The 12,059-nt window shown below is 41.8% G+C and overlaps 1 non-coding gene across 1 annotated transcript; it reads right to left on the reverse strand.

Annotated features, from left to right (window-relative positions):
- Positions 1 to 3,721: 3,721 nt before the first annotated feature.
- On the reverse strand, positions 3,722 to 3,828 carry LOC141687973 (small nucleolar RNA R71). The gene has a single exon (XR_012561446.1). It is a non-coding gene; the product is annotated as a small nucleolar RNA R71 (small nucleolar RNA).
- Between the last annotated feature and the right edge of the window lie 8,231 nt (positions 3,829 to 12,059).

Genomic DNA, 12,059 nt, shown 5'->3' on the forward strand with positions numbered 1-12,059 from the left:
TGCCAAGTTCATAGTCGGACTACCTAACGTAGTACTGACAGTTAAAACCCTTTTGGGAACCCTTATAAATATCGTGATAAAAGCGTAGTTCATTATCGTATATGGTAGAGGGACTCCGAACCCTGAGGTTGAGGAGCAACAACGCGATGATATTTTATTAATTATTGGAGATCAGATTGTGGATTCGATAGAGCATCCTAAAACGGGACCGGATGATGTTCATATTGAGGATGTAGCGGTTAAAGATGTTGTCCTAGAAGGGATTATTGCTGAGAAGGATTCCATGGAGGATCCTGACAAGAATGAATAAAGGACCACTGAGGAATTGATGACCATGGTCAGGGCGACTACCAGAGGTAGGATTGGCTGGTCACTACCGGAGGTTCGTTCAAGTTTGTAAAGATAGTAGCCCCTTTAACACGACTTACTTGTAAGACTCAGAAGTTTGAATGGACAGAGAAATGCGAGAACAGCTTTTAAGAACTAAAGAAAAGGTTGGTAACGGCTACTATGTTGGTGTTGCCGGATGGAAAAGGAGATTTTGTGATGTGTAATGACGCTTCGCATAAAGAATTAGGGTGCTTCTTATACAGCACAACAAGGTAATCGCGTACGCGTCAAGACAATTAAGGGAATATAAAATTCAATGTCCCCACCCATGAGCTTGGGCTCGTGGCAATAGTTTTGCCCTAAAGATAGGCACTACTTGTATGGAAAGAAGTACAAGATTTATACAAGCCATAAGTGCTCTAGTGCATTTTTACGCAGAAAGAGCTCAACATGCGCCAGAGGAGGTGGATAAAGCTAATCGAGGATAACGATCATGAGATTCTTTATCATCCAGGGAAAGCCAAAATGGTGGCTAATGCCCTTAGTATAAAAGAGATACTCAAGATGAAACTGTCTTTGGGAGAGTTGATAAGAGATTTTAAGAAAATCGAAATAGAAGTGAAGGTAACCGGAGCCGGTACCGAAAAGCTGTTTGAGATTGCAATACAGCCCGAATTATTGGAGAAGGTCATATTGTACCAAGAAAATGTGATGAATAAAGGAAGGGAGCCAACAAATAGAGAAGAGATTAATACCGAGAAAGATGATAATGGAATAATGCAGTGTTCCTACAGAATTTTGGTTCCAAACATTCAAGAGCTTAAGGACGGGATCTTAGATGAAAGTCATAGTTCGAGGAATAAGATTTAGGGCAAACCCTGAATGTGATAGTCAGGGAGATCGCCATCAAGATAGAAGGAACCATAAGATAATGAAATGAAAAACAAGGATTTTAACGTATAAGATAACCCTGAATATGGGAGAAGGATGAAACATTTTATACTGAGAAAACAGAAGTCGAGCAAGATAAGGAAACCTGAGACGGTACTCCTATACAGAAATTCATGGACCTGTCTAAACAGAACTTATACTCTTATTCCCAACCACCACCTTGAGGAAACAATGCGGTAGGAAATCCTTTCATGACCTTTAAGTCGCTAAGCTCTCAGAGTTCCAAGGAACAGGTTGACCCAGTCGAGGCAAGAGCTTGGCTAAAGGAAATATAGGAATCATTTGAGATTCTAAATGATTGACGAAGCGCAAAAGACTATTTTTGTCACTTACCTTCTGATAAGTGGCATTTTATACCACTTAGAACATCTTAAAATGGCTTAAATTGGTGCCTTGAAATCAAGTATTTTGTGTATTTGATGCGTTTTTCTAGTGTTTATGCATTTCAGGGTATTAGTTGCATTTCAGATGAGTAATCATCAAGAATAAGCCTTGGCATGTGTTCACCATTGTGAGAGGAAAGAAATGGGCAGATTACGGCGAAGAAACGGAGCAAACTCAGGATTTTTCCAGAAGGGTCCTGAGCGCCCGCTCAGCAATGCTGAGCGGCCGCGCAGAAAGCTGAGCGCCCTAGCTGAGCGGCCGCGTAGGGTTGGGAAAAAAGACAATTTATTTTAGGACTTCTACTTCTGTTTGGCTTCCACTTCTATGTAATCTGAGTTTTATGGGACTATTATATAAGTAGATTTGGAGACGTTTTCACGAGGTTGGATCGTGGTATTACGCAAGGAGCGAAGGAGATAATGAAGAAGACCGTTTTAGCACACAGCAACGAAGAGGAAGCATATTTTCTTGTGATTCTTATTTTGTTGTAACGTTGGATGCTAGTTTTCTTACTTTAAACCTATTTACTCTTATGACGTACTCTGATTTAATATAATTAGTTTAGTTATTATTTTCTTGTGTTTGTTTATCATGATTTCATATGAACCCATGATGATGATGAATGCTATTATGGGCTAATCATGATCATGGGGTCGCAACGGATTTACTATGGAATTCTTTAGTTAATTGTTTAATACTGTAGTGTGTGATGATTGAATGATATCTAGTATTGGTTGTGCGTATTCGTCTTATGTGCGTCGCGAATATATAAGATAGGGTGTTGATCTCTTGTGAAGCGACGGTGGATCTTGAGGTTTAGAACTTGCCATGCTAGCATAGGTTCATGTATGATGTGCATGATTAGTGGGTAACTCTAACAGTTTTATTTGCCCTGTGTAATCAAAAGGAATAACTTGTGCTTAAATCGTTGCGTTGTCAATTTCTGTAGACATATAGAAACTCAACATAATTGATGACTATTCAACTTCTATCTTAATTGTGGATGTTTGGTAGAATGGTATTAGTACAATGAAAGTTGGCTTTTATCATTTTTGTGTTATTCGATTAATATCATCACTGTCACATGCTAAAGGTAATAACAATAACTATTGAAGGAAGTAGTAATGAAGTTGTGATCTCATGAGTGTTTTAATATTGTTAATTTGAAGTGTTAATTAAGTGATTAATTAAGTAGTTAATTGTAGTTAATATTTAGTCAACAATTCTAAGTGTTAGTGTCTTAACATTGAGAAGTAATCATGCATTGGTGCGTGAGTTTAATTAAACAATAATTAGTCTGAGTCTCTGTGGGAACAAACTAGAAAGTATTTTATATTACTTGCGAACGCGTATACTTGCGTGGATATTAGCGTGTGTTTTCGCCCTAACAAGTTTTTGGCGCCGCTGCCGGGGACTCGGCATATTTGTTTAGTTTATGTACTTACCATCATTGGTCATTAGGACTCAGTGATTAGGACGTAGTAGTTACTTATTATTTCCAGTTGTGTTTCAGGTACTTTAGCGAGCGTTTATGCAAACTCGTTCTCGTACTCGCAAGAGGACTTTAGATACAGCTGAGGAGACAGACGAAGTTCTTGATATTCCGGAGAAGTTAGATTTTGAAGATTCGGATTCAGGAACTGAGCGGAAAGAACCGGTAAACATGGGTGATCGTATTGTTCAAGCTGATCCAGCTCTTATGGATTTTTCTCGGCCAAAACTTGATGACATTCAGTCAAGCATTCTTCATCCGGCTATTTAAGCTAACACCTTTGAAATCAAGCCGGGCACTATCCAGATGGTACAGAATTTTGTTTCTTTTGGAGGAGCTGCGACTGAAGACCCCAACATGCACATAAGGAATTTTGTCGAGATCTGCAGCACTTTTAAGTATAATGGCGTGACTGATGAGGCTATCAAGCTGAGGCTTTTCCCATTCTCACTGAGGGACAAAGCTAAGGACTGGTTACATTCTGAACCAGCTGGGTCCATCACTATATGGCAAGATCTTGCGCAAAAGTTTCTGGTGAAGTTTTATCCGATGGCAAAGACTGCTGCTATGAGGAGTGCTCTTACTCAGTTTGCGCAGCAACCTACAGAATCTATGTGCGAAGCTTGGGAACGCTACAAGGAAATGTTGAGAAAGTGTCCACATCATAGAATGCCTGATTGGATGGTGATCACTGGTTTCTATAATGGTTTGGGGGCCCAATCTCGGCCCATGCTCGATGCAGCAGCTGGAGGCGCCTTATGGGCTAAAAGCTATACTGAGGCTTATAATCTTATCGAGACTATGGCTGCAAATGAGCATCAAAACCCAACTCAGAGGATGATGCATGGTAAGGTAGCAGGTATTTTGGAAGTCGATGCAGCCACCGCTATTACAGCGCAGCTCCAGGCGCTATTAATGAAGGTTGATTCTTTGGCTACATATGGAGTTAATCAAATATCTATGGTTTGTGAGCTTTATGCAGGTTCTCATACTACGGATCAGTGTTCTCTTGTCAACGAATATGTTCAGTATGTGAATAATTATCAGCGACAACAGCAGCCTGTGCCAGCTACCTATCATCCTAATAACAGAAATCATCCAAATTTCAGCTGGGGGAATAATCAGAATGCTATTCAGCCACCATATCAGCAAGGTGTGAGTAAACAGTTTAATCCACCTGGATTCCAGCAACCACAGCAGTATGCTCAAAGGCAATCATATCCTCAATAGGGAAGTGCAGCTGTACCTACTAGTGCTGATTTTGAGGAACTTAAGCTGTTATGCAAGAGTCAGGCGGTTTCTATCAAGACCTTGGAAAATCAAATCGGTCAATTAGCCAATGCAGTGCTCAATCGTCAACCTGGCACTCTTCCCAGTGACATGGAAGTACCAGGCAGGAAGGAAGCTAAAGAGCAAGTCAAGGCTATTACCTTAAGGTCTGGAAGAGTTGCTGATGCTGAAAAGGCAAAAGAAGGAGAAGCTGAAATTAGAGATGAAGAAGCTAAGCAAAAGGAGAAAGCGGCGGAACCAAGGAAGACTACTGTTGAACACACTCTTCCTGAGGGTAATACAGGGGAGAAACAGCTCTATCCTCCACCACCTTTTCCTAAGAGATTGCAGCAACAAAAGCTGGATAGACAGTTCGGTAAGTTTCTGGAGGTGTTCAAGAAACTTCACATCAATATACCTTTCGCTGAGGCTCTGGAGCAAATGCCAAGGAAGGTGAAACTGGATGACCTTGAGACCGTTGCTCTCACGGAAGAATGCAGCGCTGTTCTGCAGCGAAAGTTACCTCCAAAACTGAAAGATCCAAGTAGCTTCACCATTCCTTGCACCATTGGCAAGTTGACTTTTGACAAGTGCCTTTGTGATTTGGGAGCAAGCATCAATCTGATGCCGTTGTCGATCTTTAAAAAGTTGGATTTTCCTGATCCAAAGCCCACATACATGTCTCTACAATTGGCTGATCGTTCTATTACTTACCCATGGGGCATAGTGGAGGATGTGCTAGTCAAGGTGGATAAGCTCTTCTTTCCTGCAGATTTTGTTATTCTGGATTTTGAGGAAGATAAGAAGATTCCCATAATCTTGGGAAGACCTTTCTTAGCTACTGGTCGTACCTTGATAGATGTGCAGAAAGGTGAACTTACTATGCGGGTACAAGATCAGGATGTGACCTTCAACGTATTCAAGGTAATGAAATTCCCTACCGAAGATGAGGAGTGCTTAAAAGTGGATGTGATTGATTCTACGGTTACTTCAGAATTCGATCGCATGATAATGTCTGATGCATTGGAAAAGGCCTTAGTGGGGGATTTTGACAGTGATGATGAAGATGGCAACGAGCAATTACAATATCTGAACGCTTCTCTCTGGAAGCGAAAGCTGGACATGCCGTTTGAATCTCTGGGTGCTTCTGACCTCAAGAATGCTGAAGGAAAGCTTAAACCATCAATAGAGGAAGCACCTACCTTGGAGCTCAAGCCATTACCTGAACACTTGAGGTATGTTTTTTTAGATGATGCATCTACTTTACCTGTTATTATTGCATCTGTCCTTTCAGGTAGTGAGGAAGACAAGCTCTTAAGGATTTTGAGAGAATTCAAATCGGCTATTGGATGGACCATAGCAGACATCAAGGGTATAAGTCCTTCATATTGTATGCATAAAATTCTGCTAGAGGAAGGTAGTAAGCCGACTGTTGAACAGCAGCGCAGACTGAATCCTATCATGAAGGAGGTGGTGAAGAAAGAAATTCTGAAATGGCTAGATGCAGGCATCATTTATCCTATTTCTGACAGTTCTTGGGTGAGCCCCGTACAATGTGTACCTAAGAAAGGAGGTATCACTGTGGTAGCAAATGAAAAGAATGAGCTCATCCCTACTCGAACAGTTACAGGATGGAGAGTATGCATGGATTATCGAAAGTTGAACAAAGCTACGAGGAAGGATCATTTCCCTCTTCCGTTCATTGATCAGATGCTTGACAGGTTGGCTGGTCACGAGTATTTTTATCTTTTGAATGGCTGTTCAGGGTATAATCAGATTTGTATTGCACCAGAGGATCAGGAAAAGACTACCTTCACTTGTCCATTTGGTACGTTTGCTTTTCGCAGAGTTTCATTTGGGTTATGTGGCGCCCCGGCCACTTTTCAGAGATGTATGATGGCTATATTCTCTGACATGATTGGAAATAATGTCGAGGTGTTCATGGACGACTTCTCCGTCTTTGGACATTCGTATGATGAATGTTTGAATAATCTTCGCGCCGTACTCAAAAGGTGCGTGGAAACTAATTTGGTGCTCAATTGGGAGAAATGTCATTTTATGGTGCGTGAAGGCATTATTCTTGGGCATAAGGTCTCTAGCAAGGGTCTGGAGGTGGACAAGGCCAAGGTGAGAGTCATTGAAAATCTTCCACCACCTATTTCTGTGAAAGGAATCCATAGTTTTCTTGGTCATGCGGGTTTTTATCGGCGATTCATCAAGGACTTTTCAAAGATATCTAAGCCGTTGTGCAATTTGCTTGAGAAAGATGTGCCTTTCAAATTTGATGATGAATGTTTGGCGACATTCGAGACTCTCAAGAAGAGTTTGATCACTGCACCAGTTATTACAACACCAGATTGGACAGAGCCGTTTGAGATGATGTGTGATGCGAGTGATTATGCGGTAGGTGCAGTTCTGGGACAGCGCAAGAATAATCTCTTTCATGTGGTCTACTATGCGAGTAAGACCTTAAATGGGGCCCAAATGAACTACACCACTACGGAGAAGGAGCTCTTGGCTATAGTCTTTGGTTTCAAGAAATTTTGATCTTATCTACTTGGTACTAAAGTAACAGTATTCACTGATCATGCGGCCATTTGCTATCTGGTTTCCAAGAAGGATTCGAAGCCGAGACTCATTCGTTGGGTGCTCTTACTTCAGGAATTTGAGTTAGAGATCAAGGATCGAAAAGGTACTGAGAATCAAGTAGCTGACCATCTCTCTAGGTTGAAGAATCCCGATTCTACTTCACAAGATAGGACATTAATCAATGAATCTTTTCCGGATGAGCAGTTGTTTGCAGTTCAGGAGGAAGAACCATGGTTTGCAGATATTGTAAACTATCTCGTCAGCAATATAATGCCTCCTAATTTGACCTCCGCTCAAAAGAAGAAGTTTCTGCATGAGGTGAAGTGGTATATATGGGATAAACCATATTTGTTTAGACAGGGAGCTGACCAGATCATCAGGAGATGTATCCCGTTCTGTGAGACAGAGGGGATATTACGAGACTGCCACTCCACGGTTTATGGTGGACACTATGGTGGTCAGAAGACGGCAGCTCGTATTCTGCAAACAGGTTTTTTCTGGCCTACTTTGTTTAAGGATGCTCATCAGTTTATTTTAAGGTGTGATCATTGCTAAAGAGTGGGAAATTTGACGAGAAAGGATGAGATGCCGTTAAATGTGATGCTTGAAGTTGATGTCTTTGATGTTTGGGGAATCAATTTCATGGGGCCTTTTGTCTCGTCCTGCAATCTTGCTGACAGTCGATTATGTCTCCAAATGGGTAGAAGTCAAAGCTTTACCGACAAATGATGCAAAGGCAGTGCTGAATTTTCTTCATAAGCAGATTTTCACAAGGTTTGGAACACCTCGTGTAATCATAAGTGATGAAGGGTCGCAATTCTGCAACCGTAAGTTCACTTCTATGATGCAGCGTTATAATGTGAATCATCGAGTTGCTACTGCCTATCATCCGCAAACAAATGGCCAAGCGGAAGTCTCTAACAGAGAAATCAAGCGCATTCTAGAGAAGGTTGTTTGTCCGTCAAGGAAGGATTGGTCTTTAAAGCTCGATGAAGCTGTTTGGGCTTACAGAACAGCATACAAAACTCCACTTGGTATGTCCCCATTTCAGTTGGTGTACGGTAAGGGATGTCATTTACCTGCGGAGCTTGAGCATAAGGCCTACTGGGCGTTGAAAAAGTTGAACCTGGATTTAGATGCAGCTGGTAAGAAAAGAATGCTTCAGCTTAATGAACTTGATGAATTTCTACTTCAAGCGTACGAGAATAACAAAATGTATAAGGAAAAGGTGAAGAGGTGGCACGATAGGAAGCTACATCCTAAGTTATTCGTGCCGGGGCAACAAGTTCTCTTATTCAACTCTCGTCTCCGACTTTTTCCTGGGAAGTTGAAATCGAGGTGGTCTGGACCTTTTATTATCAAAACTGTGTTTCCACATGGAGCGGTGGAAATTTTTGAGAATGATCCGGACCAAGCATTCAAGGTTAACGGTCAGCGTTTGAAGCACTACTATGGGGATATGGCAAACCGAGAAGTGGTTAGTGCCATTTTATTGACTACGTGAGAAAGGTACGTAACGTCAAGCTAATGACGAAAAAGAAGCGCTGCGTGGGAGGCAACCCATGATTTGTTGTTACAGGAACCCTTAGAAGTTAATAACCTATCCAAAAACACAAAAAAATCAGAAAAACGGGGCTGAAATTTTTTTTTCCAGTGACCCCCTGAGCGCCCGCTCAGCTTTGCTGAGCGCCCGCTCAGGGGTCGGCTGAATGAATTTTTTTTAGTTCAGAAAAAACCAAAAAAATCAGAAATTAAAAAAATAAAACCCAACTTTAGCCCATAAACCCACGATTTGTTCCTACTACCCCATGATTTTATCCCTCAATCCCCAACCCTAATCTAATTTAACCTATTCCACACCCTATATATACATACACCTATCCTACATATCTCCCACAAACTTCCTACACTTAAACTCTCTCCCAAGCACAAAAACTCAGTTCTTAAACACTTTTATTCAAGATTCAATGGCACCCAAGAGAGCACAAACTATTGATAGCAGCAGCACAGTTCCTATTGCTGATTCATCGAGGGGTACTGCTGCAAGGCCTCGGTTGACTGACAGAGCTGCGGAGGAGGAGTACACTAGGCTTTTAGGGAAGTCGATTCTGAAGGAGAGAGGGTTTTTACCATCGGGGAGGGATGGTGAGTTGCTACCCATGATTGCAGAGAAGGGGTGGATAGCTTTTTGTGAGTCGCCCGAAGCAGTGCCGATGAGCGTGGTTTACGAGTTCTATGTGAACGCGAAGGCCGAAAATAATGGGTTTTCTGTGGTCCGAGGGCTGAAGGTTGATTATCACCCAGCGGCGATTCGCCGTGTGATTGGGCAGCGAGAGAGGAAGCCCGAGGAGGAGAACTAGAATGAGAAGACTGCTGAGGATTTTGACTTGGATTTGATTTGTGCGACTCTCTGTAGGTCGGGCACAGGTTGGACCTTCAAGACCGGCACTAATGAGTATCGCCACTTCCCGGCGATAGCTATGAACAGGTATGCCCGTGCATGGAATGCATTTATTTGTGCTAATATTTTGCCTTCTTCGCATGCACACGAGGTCACAGTTGAGAGAGCACAGTTGTTGTGGGGAATTCTTAATGAGGAGTACTATGTGGACCTTGGTGAGTTTATCTACCAAGGAATTCTGAAGTTTTTGAGGGGAGCTAAGCATATGAACATCCCTTATGCATCCACGGGTACGAAGCTGTGCCGAGCAGTAGGAGTGAACTGGCCGGCTCATGAGCAGTTGCAGTTGCCGGCAGCTCCGATTGATTCTGGGACTCTGAACGGGATGCAGGAGTGGACCGGTGGTGAGCCCGAGGAGCATGGACTGGGTTATTATCTTCCAGGAGGGCGTCCAGCATGAGGTGCTACTATGGCTAGGCCTAGACGTGATGAGGCTGGTTCTTCGAGAGCTCAGGAGTGTGCCGGGATGGCTGATACCCAGTATAGGAGGCTTTCACGGCGGATGGATGCCATGTACGAGACACAGAGCAGGTTTGCTCAGGAGCTCACCCTTGCGTTAGAGACTGCTTTTCGGGGCCTTGGAGCTGATATCCAGTGGCCAGTTTTTGGTGAGGACTCTGCATACCCGTCGCCTGATACTCCACCCACTGAGGGTGATGATGATGATGACTCCGAGTAGGTATACCCTGTGTTCCTTTCTACTACCTTCACTGGGGACAGTGAAGATTTTAAGTTTGGGGGTGGTAGTTAAGGAATATTTTATGTGTGTCATATAGCTGCATATTCATGATAGCTTAGTTCATATAGTTGCATAATTTTTGCCATATAGTTTTTTATTTTTTTTGTTTATCATGTCATGTAGCTCATGCATATACCATGATCCCTTTTGCGATGATTTATCGACTGAATTGTGATATTGATGCGAGTGTAGTGATAGCATTAAGGTGATATTGAGTCGTATAGGTTGATATGCATGCTAAAAGCACTTGTATTTTCACTAAGTCTTAGAGAATGCTTAAGGGCTAGATTGTTTGTATGATTTGATTGTTTTCGAGGTTAATCTATTTATTATGCTTAGAATTCGATAATAGGTTCTTAGTGATAAAGGCATGAAAAAGAAAAAATTGGAGTAAAAAATGGAATTTGTTGCTAGTTGTGGCTAGGCGTCAAATGGCTAGTAGCCGGCTCGCATGTTATGCGAGTAGTCTAGGGTTGAGCAAGTTGGAGCGAAACGCACTTGCTCAGAAATTTAAAAACAAAAAAAAATTAAAATTTTGGTGTTTATGCATAATTGATCACGAGTGGGCTCTTTGGTATTCGAGTTATTAAGTTCTTAGGGGACTTTGTGCCTAGTGACCTAAGGCTTTTAGAGTCTGGGATCCGCTAACCTAACGCTCGCTACATGGATACCATTGTATAAGTCTTTTATGGACCTCACTCATTGCACGGTCAAATAAGCATTTGTGTTGTGAATAAAAAGCATGATTCCGTAATAAGCTCCAGAATTCTTGTAGTGTTGTATGTCACTTTGTGCCTAGAATTTTTATTCTTTGTATAATCATGTGATTGCCTTGAGGATAGTCGAGTCATAATAATTGGTCTAGATCCGAAGCATATCTGTTAAGCATCCGCACACACCACATTTCTGGCTGTATGTTCGTTTGCATGAGTTTATTGATCTTTAGTTGCCTAACTGCATTTGTTGAGTTGTTGCAATTTGGTTGGTTTGTTCGTAGTAAGGGGGATCACTGCATTTTCATATAGATTGCATTCATGCATGTTTTTATTTGTTTTTGAGTCTGTGACGCTTGAGGACAAGCATCGATTTAAGTTTGGGGGTTTGATAAGTGACATTTTATACCACTTAGAACATCTTAAAATGGCTTAAATTGGTGCCTTGAAATCAAGTATTTTGTGTATTTGATGCGTTTTTCTAGTGTTTATGCATTTCAGGGTATTAGTTGTATTTCGGAGGAGTAATCATCAAGAATAAGCCTTGGCATGTGTTCACCATTGCGAAAGGAAAGAAATGGGCAGATTACGGCGAAGAAACGGAGCAAACTCAGGATTTTTCCAGAAGGGTCCTGAGCGCCCGCTCAGCAATGCTGAGCGGCCGCGCAGAAAGCTGAGCGCTCGCTCAGCTATGCTGAGCGGCCGCGCAGGGTCGGGAAAAAAGACAATTTATTTTAAGACTTCTACTTCTGTTTGGCTTCCACTTCTATGTAATCTCAGTTTTATGGGACTATTATATAAGTAGATTTGGAGACATTTTCACGAGGTTGGATCGTGGTATTATGCAAGGAGCGAAGGAGATAAGGAAGAAGACCGTTTTAGCACACAGCAACGAAGAGGAAGCATATTTTCTCGTGATTTAATATAATTAGTTTAGTTATTATTTTCTTGTGTTTGTTTATCATGATTTCATATGAACCCATGATGACGATGAGTGCTATTATGGGTTAATCGTGATCATGGGGTCGCAATGGATTTACTATGGAATTCTTTAGTTAATTGTTTAATACTGTAGTGTGTGATGATTGTATGATATCTAGTATTGGTTGTGCGTATTCGTCTTATGTGCGT

This window comes from Apium graveolens, chromosome 9 (assembly GCF_009905375.1).
Source record: "Apium graveolens cultivar Ventura chromosome 9, ASM990537v1, whole genome shotgun sequence".
Lineage (NCBI taxonomy): Eukaryota > Viridiplantae > Streptophyta > Magnoliopsida > Apiales > Apiaceae > Apium > Apium graveolens.